The sequence below is a fragment of the Hylaeus anthracinus genome, unplaced genomic scaffold (genome assembly GCF_026225885.1).
Source record: "Hylaeus anthracinus isolate JK02 unplaced genomic scaffold, UHH_iyHylAnth1.0_haploid 12002, whole genome shotgun sequence".
Lineage (NCBI taxonomy): Eukaryota > Metazoa > Arthropoda > Insecta > Hymenoptera > Colletidae > Hylaeus > Hylaeus anthracinus.
In genome coordinates, this window is record NW_026534349.1 from 17,986,810 (window position 1) to 17,999,730 (window position 12,921).

Sequence of the window (12,921 nt, forward strand, 5' to 3'; positions counted from 1 at the left end):
AAATACGACGCACACCGTACGCGCATTTCCAAAACGCTACCGATCAACGCTCGCGTTTACTTACTTTGCCTGCAAAGCTATCGTTAAAACTATGCTTTACAGCCATGCAAATTTACGTGTAAAAATACTTTTGCCCGTTACGAGTAAAGTATCCATTTGAAAAATTGACCGCAATCTCTAATAGGTGATATCCGTCGTAGAGTTTCGCAAAAGACGTAACCAGTACGCTTTGACGATTTCATTCTGTTAGGAACTTAAAGGTTGACTGGGCAATAATAATTGAGTCAGTGGTCTGGTAGAAAAGGGTTTATTGCACGCAGTATTTTCCTTGAACACTCTTCGTCGGTTAAACTCTCCTCTTACCTACTACTTCCAGATGGCGCTGGCGCTTTTCTATTTTATTCGACAATTCCACAACACATTCTACACCTCCAAGCTTATAATCCGCGAGTGTACGTTAACCTTAGCGTAAAGTCCACATCCATTAATACGCGGTGCGAGTAGTTCAATTTGGTAAGATACGTCACGCATGGTTTGTAAAGCCTCGGCAGCTTTGCCCTTCTCGACACTATACACAAGGCTGCTGCAGGGTTGTATTTGCCGCCTATCGAGTCTGGATCACATCACGTCGTGTCGGATCGCGTTACGCTCTCGACACTGATCGGAGATTAGCACCGCTAACCCCTCCGCCCAACAATCTCGTACTTTTCCCCTCTCCCTTTGCTATGGCGACCGTACGGCATCCCTCCGATTGCATTCAAATCACGCACAAAGAGCTTAACTTGAGAGCTTCTCTCGTAACCGCACACTAGAGCTGCGCATATCTGACACCCGTATCTAACGGATTTTTAACGACCTTTTGTTAGCCAAAAAATGTATATAAGCTTCTGAGAGTCGAGTACTGCCCGCAAAGAGGACAGCGCGGGGAAAAGATGATCAGATACCGCATAGTTGGACGTAGGTTGTACCTTTTCGAATGTCCCTTTAAATTGTTGCCCTTTCAAAGAAAACCAGCTTCCACGCTCCTTCTCTCTCTCTTGTCTTCCTGTGAAAACAAAGTTGTCGAAACTGAACCGCTACACGGTGGTAAAAACTTAGCTAAAATTCCAAAAATGATAATTGCTGTATTAAAATGAATACAACGCCATCCTATTTAGTGACAAAGAGTGCATTTCAGGTAAAAATTTCAGAAGGCTATATTTTATACCTGGCATGGTAGGTCAGTTCAATGTTGCCGCTTGTAGAAGCATACACGCGACGTCTAGCGTACTGTGAATTTTTACGTGTGTTTCAGTGAGTGATTTTTTGTTGAAGTGGTATTTTTTATTTCTGTAAAATGAAGAATTTTCCTAAAGGTATGTACAATATATTCTATGTTGTTGATTTTATTTATCGACAATGAATAAATACTAAACATGACATTAAAGAGTGTCCGCGAAAAACGGTAAATTTACAAATAGAATTATTTTCTACTTATTGAAATATTAAAGAATCAGCTGCAGTAACCTGCAGGCTTGGTTTTCTAATCACTTTTCGTTTAGACTCACACGATTATTTCGGTGATGTCGGCCATATTGAATCCGTCATTTTGAATTTCGAAACTTTGATGTTTGATTTATAATCAGCGACCACAAAAACCATAATGTACCAATTTTTACGCAAATCTAATAAATTTCTAATATATATATATTGGCCATATTGAATCCGCCATTTTGAATTTCGAAACTTTGATGCCTGATTTATAATCAGCGACCACAAAAACCATAATGTACCAATTTTTTCGCAAATCTAATAAATTCCTAATATATATGTTAGCCATATTGAATTTCAAAATTCTGATGTCAGATTTATAATCAGCGACCACACAAACTATGATGTACCAATTTTTATATTTTAACGTTCATTTGACAACGTAATAGGCAGCGACATCGTCGTAGTAGGTAGTACATACATACATCGAACGTCGAATGGTAACACAACTCTCTTAGTTCTAACCGAAAACTTGTTTTTATTCGATGCGTTAAACAATTCGGTAATGTGGAATAAGCAAGTGAGTTCGCATTGTAAATCAGGTTACTTTCATGCGATTGAATACAACGTGACCTTAAATCGTACCTTGCAAATGTTGCATTTATAGAATTACGCGGTGCAGAAATCCGGAAATTGAATTGCCGTTGACAGGTTCGCACTCCTTAAACATATCCGATAATAAATGATTCTCGTGCGCCGTACCATCTCGTTAGTTCCTCGTTCAAGCGCAGTCGTGTAACGTCACGTTGAGTTCTCAAGATGGCGTTCCGAGCACAAGAGAACGATTTTGCTAGAGTCGTTAACACGATTCAGAGCCACGCCTCCTTCGACGAGGTTGCCTCCTTTTCCGTTCAAACACGTTGCGCGCAAAGAATCAAAAGGTACTCGAGACGAAACCAATCGTGCTCGGAAGATCTAAAAAGCGAAAGATAATCACTCCATTAGAGAAACTTTAACAGGATTTACTTATTCCGAGTGTCGTTCGTTCGCTGATTCGTTGATTAATATTCTACGTCGAGAAGTGAGATCACAGATAAAACTAGAAAATTCGTTTTCTTAATCGGAGGAAAAACGAACGATTGCGTTATCAAATTGAAACTTTTTGACAAAATTCTGTAAAAATCAACGATTAACGTTACGATCCCGTTACAATAATTATTCTAAATTTATGGTGTTAATAATTTCAAATGAAATCCAGGACCAACAAGTCGTCAATGTTGACTAACTCGATTTACCGTTACAATTCCTTGTCGATCTTTTAAATTCGTAACTCGGGCACTATTTGTGAGTGCATGCAATAAAAAGTAGGTTTGAATTTCGATGGAAACAGGTCAAGTCGGAATAGAGATAGATAGGTTGGTAGACAAGCATGGTAAGATGATAGAATGGGCCTATGCATTCGTCCGGTAAATAGCGTGATTGATCGATATTATATTCATAACAGGCAACGACTTGTCATCAATCATAGAGGTTCGCATATAACTACGGTTCTCGGTAACATTCCTGGTTAGTTGGTATAATACATTACGCTCCTAGTTCGTATCCTGACAACCGCGTGTTCTAAAATTATTTCCTTGTAAGTATCGCGAAAGCTACTACCTTTGCGATATTAATAACAATAAAAGTCGATAATTACACGAAGTTGTAAAAAGCACTTACTTACATGACGTGGCCGATGTTAATACGCAAAGGAGCTTTAGGATATTGTTTTCTTATAACAAAATACATCTGTCAGCGTAGAAAATATGATAATAGTAAAATAAGAAATAGTCGATTATCGAGATGATTAGCTTAATATTATCTTTCAGTAGGTATGCATATGATTTCACATATTGATATCGGAGCTCGATGGGTTGACGCGTGACTATGAGTTCAGTGTTGACAACGGTAGCCTTCTCTTACCGCCACTCGAAGTCTCTCAGGTAGTAGGATCCCGACAACCTAAATAAACAGGTTAGAATAAATAAGAGCTATTCTAAACGTCAGCTCAGTGTTTGCCTAGCTGTCAGGAAAGTGAAGGGCACTCTCGGTCTCGAATGGATACCGAATCGGCCGTTTACAGCCCTCTTCCTGTGGGTGTACCATCGTCAACGGTGACAGTTCGGTAATATTTGTATCGATGAATCACCGTCATTCATGATAGATGAGTAAGCGCGTCGAGTGAGTTTTTGTAATTTTCTGCCTCTAACAACCATTTCGACAAAAATTAGTTTCCTAAAGGGAAACAAAAAATTAATGTACATTCGAATTAAACAAATCGAACGGTATCGCGGGTGTCTAGGTTTGTTTGCAAAGCTAACCAATAATAAGAAGTTCGTGTAGAAATATTTTACTATTATATTATCAAAAAATTCGCTTGTTCATACCACACGTACGTTTCTTCTCTTACGTTAACGTAGCTGTTTGAAACAAATTTTCTATCCCGTCTTTTCCTTGTCTCTTCCTTATATCAACTTCCCTTTTCTATTTAATTTGTTTTAGAAAATCGATAAACGGTTCGGAGGATGATAAAGTGTTTCCCAAAAGGTTCTTTAAAATTTTATTTTTTAATAGAAAAATACGCCCGTTAGCGTAATCGTGGTGGACACTCGACAAACATCATCTTTCACGTTTAATTGTACTAGCATGTACTTTCATTTAAAATTGAAAAAGTCGGATATGCTCTACACGATTTGCGTTTTCTTAATAAACCAACCACCTGAAACCCCTTTCGTAAATAAATCCCGTATATTTATTTTAGATTTAGTTACCGCGCAAAGGGATTGCAAAGTATAAAGAACGGAGTAACCATGGAGATGAATGGAACCAGCGAAGGAAGCAAATAAAATTGAAAGCTGACGTCTGTCTGCGTGATCCTCTCACTCGTGGTCTTTCCGTAGTCTGCCAGCATGACACCGAGCGACGCCTTCTTTATTATACATTCAATTATTAGGCGCTGCGCATGACAAGCACTATTGCATATTTATATCTACCATCCGAAGCGAGTTCAGCCGGATAAGAGGGTTCCTGACAACCCATCACGCACATACGTTAACATTGTTAATAACGCACTCCTCTGTATGCATACACATCGAAGCGCTCACGTACATATACAAAAACGTACACGCATACGTGTGAAGAATATACCACACACGCGAGAATATAAAACATACGTATACATAGTGGCGGGATACGCGCAGAAACCGTCCTGCTGCAGTATAATTTCAATACACGAGGAAGCTAACAGCCTTTATAACCTGTTTATTACGATAATACCGTAAATTTGCATCGCGTGTTCCCCGTAATCGCTTGCCGTCGCGGATGTCATATTACGTTAACTACAGTAGTTAAATAGGCATCCTGGGGATAGGCCCAAACTGGTATACCGAGGAATTTGTGTTCGTCCTATATTTACGTGTGTATGCGAGTATCAATTTCAAGGCGGTTTAATGAATTTTAAACATTTTTCATCCTAGCCGTTTCGATAGCGATAGACAAATACCTGGTTGATCGTAAAGACATATATTTTTGGACTCTTTATTATACCTATAACTTTATAGTACCCTTTATAGTACAATGTTTTCGTTTCCCTTTGCCGGTTTAAAGCCTCGACTAGATACTTATTTTGTGCAACATACACGCATACGTACATATGTAAATCTTATCGCGAGCGTTTCTCTGACTTTGAGAACAATTAATAACTTTGCTACATACGTAAACACCTACACACAATCTGTTTAACAAAACAAATTTTACACGCGAAACGCAAACTGCTTTTTCCAAATAAATTCCAATACGAATATTCGTATTCGTGGTAGAAAAATCCGAGCCAAGGTAGCAGCTTTTTCGTCAACAAAATGCTGAACTCCGATCGTATATCAGACACCGCCCACGGCGACCGTAGCTTCATAAAAAGAACAAAAACTTTCTTATTTTCCCTGGCCATGGCCGCCTGCTTTGATATACGATACGTTTGTACCGTGTCGGCCAAAGCCTTCGAAAGCCGACCATCTACCGTAACAGCATTTTTATGCTAAACTGAACGGTGCAACTGACAAGAATTGACAGAGTTCGAAAAACAGCTGACAGTCCGCCATGGGACCACTCCGCTATCCGACAGCGGTAAATTTTCAACTGTCTCTCGGTCACTTTTTCCCCTCTCTTGCAAAATAAATGTTCGTTCGATTCTACCATTGCATGTGTGACTTTTGCTATTCCATATGTATGTGATATGTGGTTGCTAATACAAATCTCGGATGGAAATTTCGCAAATTTTGCGTTTCAATTTCTATTCGAAGCCACCGAAGCCGCCATAACGCTACGATTTTTTCTTTTCTCGATTAACTTGATTTTTCTAACCGAAAAACTGTAATTGCGATTAGTCGATCCTCGCTTCCTTAGCTACGAGGGAAATGTTAGGATAGAATATTTGTACTGTAGAATATTTTCATTTTAGTCTTACTGCGGGGTGGTTTCTTCCAAAATTTTTGAACGGATGTTAAGGCAGTTTAGATTTTAATAAATTTTTGAATTCTAAGATAATGTCAAAAGAAATTTCTGCTCCTCGTGAATTTATAATACAGAATTCTCACAGACTTCTCATTCTACGCTTGAAAGATTCTTGTCAATTCCAGTCTTCACAATTACGTCAAAATGAATGGCGTCGATTCACGTATACGTTAACCGTGTCTTATACTACTTTCATGGTATAAATGCTACACAATTTAGAAATCAACTTATAGGAAACTAATTCCAGTTAATCACGATACTACATGTCAGCGAACACTTTACAATGCCTAGAAGGCGGCACAACAAGGATGTACATTTAGCGCCGATGTTTTCGCCAACTGCTGAAACACTGTTACACGGTAAAGACGTCGGGTTAATCCCATGATGTTGTTGTTTGAATCTTCATCAGTAAGAAAAACCTCAAAAGAAAATACCCTTCGAGTACAAGGTGATGGTCGATAACCAAAATTAATGCGATCGACGAACGATTGACATTGCTGTCATCGCGTCAATTTGCGTCTTTATTTAAAGTGACTAAGGAATATTGTACATCCTTTTCGCACTACTTTGTGATGCGCTATTTTTTACATTTCTTACATCTTATCTATCTAACTCTCCCGCTCTCATCCTTCCGTTCCTCTTCCTACCATTTTTTTAACTTTAACTTTAACTTTCGTCCTTCTATGCTTTGTCTTGACTTTATTTCTTCATTAATTTCTCGTTTAATACTCATCCTTCCTTGCTTTTTGTACACAATTTTTTAACATTCATCCATCCGTTCTATACTTTATTCAATCTCTCGCCTGTTCCTATTTTTGTTATATTTACATTTCAAATGTTTTTTCTTTTCTTTATTTCGCAGCTTCTCTTCGCATCTACTCTCATTCGTGCGTACTCATTCTTGAGAGTGGGATGCTAGGTTTATTATTATTATACTTAAGTCTAATATAATACATACGCTATTATTAGTATTCTTAATATTTGCAAGCCGAGCCTGCCTTTTTTGTAACCTCAGTCAGACTTTTCACATTCTCTTTATACTCTATAATGTATATGGACAACTATCCAAAATAGAATAGAAACATATTACATATCTCCTTATAACGTTCTTTTACTTATGCTATTATCACATATTAATTTTCTTTTCCTTTTAAAATACATTTACTTTGGTTTCGTTTTACTCTTTGTACTTTTATTCTTTACCCCGGCCTATTCTTATCGAGAATCTCGCGATATTTTTTAATTCTACGTTATTTATCACAATTTAACTTTTATCTATCGCGTTTGTCTAACTATGGTGTTTCTCAGTCTTTCAGTTTCGTCATATTTTTAAATCTTCTTCCCTATCTCCTTTAGGAATTGGTTGATTATCTTGAATACTTTGACTTTGTTCAGTCTTATCAGTGCTAATGTGGACTTCGTCTATCTCCTTCCCTATCCTTTCCAATGCTTTCGTTTTCTCGAAGTTGCATAGTCCACATTCGAACAGCACGTGGTCGATGTCCTCCTCGTCTTGACCACAGTCACACAACGGTCCTTCTACTATATTTTTCCTGGCCTGCGACGCTTTTAGATTGTAATGGTTACACCTCAATCTAGATATGGTCCTTATCATTTCTCTGTTTAGTCTATCTCTGATTTTCTGGAACCAAGGTTTCGCTGTCATCGCGTATTTGCGTATTTGCGTATTTGCGTCTTTATTTAAAGTGACAAGGAACAGTATTACATCCTTATTTCACTACTATGTGATGCTCCGTTATTACAATTCTTTCTTCTTATATGTCTAACTCTCTCATCCTTTCGCTCTTTAATTTCTTCTCCCTACCATTCGTCTTTGCTCTCATCTTTTCCTATTTATAACTTCTTGCTCAGTCTTTCATCAACCGCTCCGATATGCATTTAAACCTCCTCGCTTTTATGCTCTTGTAACCTTTCATCCTTCCATGCTAAACTTTTATTTTCACATTTTATAGTCTCCCACCCTTCCACACTTGGCTTTATTTATTTACATTTTACTTACATTCGCTTTTTCATTCCTGTGATCACTCATCCTTTCATACTTCGATTTTATTTACATTTAATTTGTCTAAACTTATTCCATTCTTCTACTCTTTCATCCTTCCATACCTAAGCTTTCGCATACTTGAACTCCCATTCTTTCCGCTCTCATCGCGGTCCTGGATCCCGAATCGAAAAGAAAGACGGTTAGTCGCACGCGAGCTCTCACGCAGTTTATATATGTATATGTACTCTAAATAATATTTCTTTATTTCTATTAAATAAGTTCATTATTGTAAAGTGTTCTCTCATTTACAACACAAGGACTCTATGAATCGCATAACGAAGAGAGAGCTAATTATTATCTTAATTAGACTATTTATTAATACCTATGGATCATATTAGTATTTGCGATTCGCCATGTATGTAGTAGGGTCGCTTCAAACACCTCGAAATAGCCTTGAAGCTACTAGTTTGCTATTCCTAATTTATACCATTTGTAACCACCGAAATGTTGCGGTACATTTCCAGGGAAAACACCTTAAGCTTGCTGCAAACTGTAAATGGATTTCGCGAGTACGCTCTTTACGTTTATCCCGAGGATTTGCACCTTTTGAAGTCGGATATCGTACCATCGCTGTCGTCGTTGCCAAACTAAGATTGGTCTTCATTGTCCACCGCTATACAGACAGGACAGGGGGAAGCACGAATATCAATGTAAAGTGAGACGGGTCTTGAACTGGGGGCAATCTGGACAGTGCATCGGCCAATGGATGACAGGTATCGACCTGGATCAACATCGTTTTCCTGTAAAGTGCCGCAGCCCTATCCCGTCTTCTCGCTCGCTCTTGTGGTCTCTCTCTCTCTCTCTCTCTCTCTCTCTCTCTCTCTCTCTTCCTCTCCCTTTTCCTTTATAGTGTTCCTTCCTGTCTGTTCACCGCACGTCTCTTCCTAGCTATAACCCAGGGCGTGTGTGTACACGCTTCCACGGACAGAGAGAGAATTATTATCCGGCCACTCTACTCCGCTACCTACCGTGTTTCTTGATTACTATCGGCGCAGCTGCGCCCACAATTTGTGTTTCCCGTCAACCGTGCGTAAGAGAGCCGTCCGTCAACGTCGTGCTCATAACGACGCCAGCAACCTCCGCTAAGACGCCGCTGATAGTTTGATATAGGCACATATCCATCATAACTTCTCTTGCATCCTTTTTGCGCGCGGATTTACCGTTTTGATGTAGCATATCCCTCTTAGGAACACGTACTTAGATTGCTTTATCAAGATTAAAGATTCGCCTGTAAATACATACGAAATGTTTGTCAATATGGTAGAATTTAACTTATTCAAACAAATCGAAAGTGTTAGTGAATATGCGAAATTACAATACGATGCAAAGGCTGAACAGCAATTGATGCTAAACACTGAGTCGAAATTTTCAGCAACTCGATAGTAAGAAGACGTAAGAGATTTAAAAGATTACGTCACCTTGGCAACGTCGGAACGGAAGAAATCTTCACGAATTTTTCTTTTCTACACGCGTGATGTGCGAGTATTTCATCTTATACCAACTGTTTCTACAGTGTTTAATTTTTATCCGTAAATACAATACATACATCTATTATTTACTTATTAATCGATAAATAGAGAAAGAGTCATTGTTTCCTCATTCTTGCGAATATGGAACTATAATTACAAAATTTCAATCGTTTTGCCTGTATCGAATACACGACGCGTAATTATTCGAATTATCAGAATGTACAGTGATGGTTGACTATTTTGCTTCGCAAATATTCCTTCGGTCGAGTAATCCTATCCGACTAGGGTATTCGAGAGCCCTCGCTATACATCAACGCGCCAAGCCGTATCTGTTAATCTGAAGAGATATGCCTAATTCCATCTGACGTGTTCTTTCATTTATTCTTGTTCCATTCGTTTCAAAAATCGTATAAAAAATAGTTGAATATTCTTGATTTTCTTTCAACGAAAATTTCAACTCGACAAACTAACCGATGCGAAACAAATAATTACGAAATCTTGTTTTCTTTCTTTCTACACAAACTTAAAAAAATTCAATTATTTAATTTATTGGACAAATCCTTTTCTTACTTCGTAACGATTTTTTTACTTGAATAAGTCCTGGTAAGTCAAGTTATTTTTTTTGTAAATATGCAAATTGGCAAAATAAACAAAATATTATTGATACGCTAGTGCAGATCGCACACAGTAGGATAAACTAAACATTATTTAACGCCATCGTGTAATGACAGTGTAATCTAAATGTTCAATGTTGAATAGAAAGTAAGTTGACATCTTATTATACGGAGCATACTTCGTTCAACGTACTCCGTGTCTTCTTTCTACATTTCATGTTTTATTCAGAGCTCTGCAGCCAAAAACCTATGTACTAATTCACCTTATTTCCATGAACATCATTTCCGCTGGAGAGAATGAATCGTCAGTCTATGCAAACGAACAATCTTTATCGAAATATTTATTAGTAACATTCTAAAATACACAATCAGGGGCTAAAAAAACACAATCTAAGTAAGGTACAAAATATGTTACTAAATTATTTTAAGGTGGTTTGGTTAAAAATGATAACGGTTTAGATTGTCTCATAAATGTGAAAACTTAAAATTTACATCTTAATACACATCTGTGTGAAATATGGGTTCAATGTACCGTTTAGTTTGCTAGATATTTATGATCACTTGAAGTTCGTGATTTTTCGTCGTATTTGACAGGAGACTTATGGCAGCCAACGGAAAAACAGAAATTTTGTATGATACTTTTGACTCTAAAACAATTAGTACAATACAGATCGAAAGATAAATGAATGGAAAGTAAATTAATAATTGTTGAGTATCATATTTCAATATCGGCAAACTTGCTCGTTTAGTACCAGACCAATATGCGTTAGAAAAAGAAATCAAGTACGATATTTTTTCATGCAGACTTTTATCTCGGGAACGTGGCAACGTCGCATATAAATATGGCCGTTGCGCGGTATTTTGAAAAAGAGGGGGCGCTTCAAGATTCTAAAACATAACAATTAAAAATTGTTTAATCTTGTTAAACCTGAAATGTTAAAAATTGAAATGTGAAGTTGCCGCGCTCGTGCTCGATTTCGCAACTACTAAGTTGGATAAAATAATACCTGAAAAACTAATTGGAACTGTAATTGTATCAATTACTACTTTTTTTTAATTTTTAAATCATTATTAAATAACAATTTAAGAATTTTATTATAGAAAATATATCGTTATTAATACTTTCTGTATATGAGTTTTGTTTTGACTAGTACAGTTGGGGAAGAACCACCTTACGTCGAGAATATTTTGAATGAATGCATAAGACCGATAAATAAAATTCAACAGCGATGACGAATGAAAACACTCGAAAGATGCTAACCGATAACATTTCGAGGTACGTGCTTCAAATTCAACGACTCCGGAGAATATACATAGAACCTGTAACCGGTGTTGTTAAAGGGAGGAAATTACAGCAGTTGCGTGTAGGGATTAGAATGTAAATTAGCTTCGAGTCCCGTCATAATGCGATCTAATCTTGTTATGTTTACGAAATATGATGCTGATGGAGCGCTTGTCAATCACTTTTGGTAGTAGGAGGCGACATTCATTGGTTAGGAAGCGACAGCTGAATACGGACCAAGGGAGATATCGTTATTTATGCTACAAGTGTCCCCGGAACTCTCCATCGTGTGCACAAAAAAATGTATGGCAACCGATTTTAATCCAAACTAATAATAAAACTTCGTCACGAATATTTTTCAGTAATACTTTGTCGGTATTCAAAGAGTAGTAAGTGTAAACCCACATTCCAACGGTAAGTCACAGAAAATATTAGATTTGAGAGATTGTTGTGGTTTAGCTGGCCTAAGGATAGCCTATTTTCAGAAATTTCTTTTGTAGAAATGTGTCTAATTTGTTTACATCGTAAGGATCCAAGTTGAGGACATGTTTAAATGTCTGCGTTTCCCACCGCCGATATAACTGGTGTATTTAACCCCAAGGAACTTGATAATATTTATGCTTGACGGACTATTCAACCAAAATTTCCGTAAGTTTGTACAGTTTTCGAATTCCGAAGAATCCTTTTGGAGAACATTATTAGATACTCTGAAGATTCTAGAAACACAATTTTAAAAGTATCGATTCGTTGAATGGGATCGAATGACAACATCCCCTTAAAGTCGAATGAAGCGTTTAAGACCGATCACCCAAGTAACAGTTACAGTTATACGTTAAAAGACAGAAGAAACAATTCTTTCTTTTTAAGGAAAAATTTGCGTAACTGTCGGCAGGTGCTGGTAACTCGGGTATACAATACACGAATGGTGCGAAATACGCGTAAGATAGAAGGTTAAAGGTGTCAGCGTTGTAACACGCAACACTGTCCGAGCAGCCAACTATTCCTAGGCAACGAATGAAGTCACCATGCCGCGACAACTTGACATGTTGGTACAGAGGCCACACGATGATCATACGAGCATTAACAAATAGCGGACCACACACAGGGTATCTACCGTCCACTCCACCACTACATGTGTAGCTCTGAAGGGAAGTTCATCATGGGCAGGTGGTCACGAATCATGGCCGCCCCTGTCCGCTATGTCAGTTTCTCTCGCATCAAGCAATTAAGGCGCATGGGAAGGTAGACGAGCATTAGCCATTTCGTCTGGAAAACGAATATTGCAGGATATATGTATGTATAATACTTGTATCTTTCAAAAGTGAAATTGATGTAGAGCAAATACGCATGCGAAGGAAAATGTGAACAATAGAGCATACAATGTAAACAAGTTTACAAAAGTATTGTATAACCATTAACCATGCTGCTCTCTCTCTCTCTCTCTCTCTCTCTCTCTCTCTCTCTCTCTCTCTC

The 12,921-nt window shown here is 37.8% G+C and overlaps 3 long non-coding RNA genes across 3 annotated transcripts; 2 read left to right on the forward strand and 1 right to left on the reverse strand.

Moving 5' to 3' along the window:
- Positions 1-293: 293 nt before the first annotated feature.
- On the reverse strand, positions 294-2,436 carry LOC128892345 (uncharacterized). Its single transcript, XR_008461064.1, has 3 exons — positions 2,116-2,436; positions 1,208-1,329; positions 294-1,045 (listed from the first exon to the last, which is right to left on the reverse strand). It is a non-coding gene; the product is annotated as an uncharacterized LOC128892345 (long non-coding RNA).
- Positions 1,238-11,510, forward strand: LOC128892351 (uncharacterized). The gene is made up of 3 exons (XR_008461071.1): positions 1,238-1,355; positions 8,548-8,796; positions 11,323-11,510. It is a non-coding gene; the product is annotated as an uncharacterized LOC128892351 (long non-coding RNA).
- A 60-nt stretch (positions 11,511-11,570) lies between these two features.
- LOC128892347 (uncharacterized) lies at positions 11,571-12,821 on the forward strand. Its single transcript, XR_008461067.1, has 3 exons — positions 11,571-11,862; positions 11,949-12,096; positions 12,316-12,821. It is a non-coding gene; the product is annotated as an uncharacterized LOC128892347 (long non-coding RNA).
- Positions 12,822-12,921: the final 100 nt, after the last annotated feature.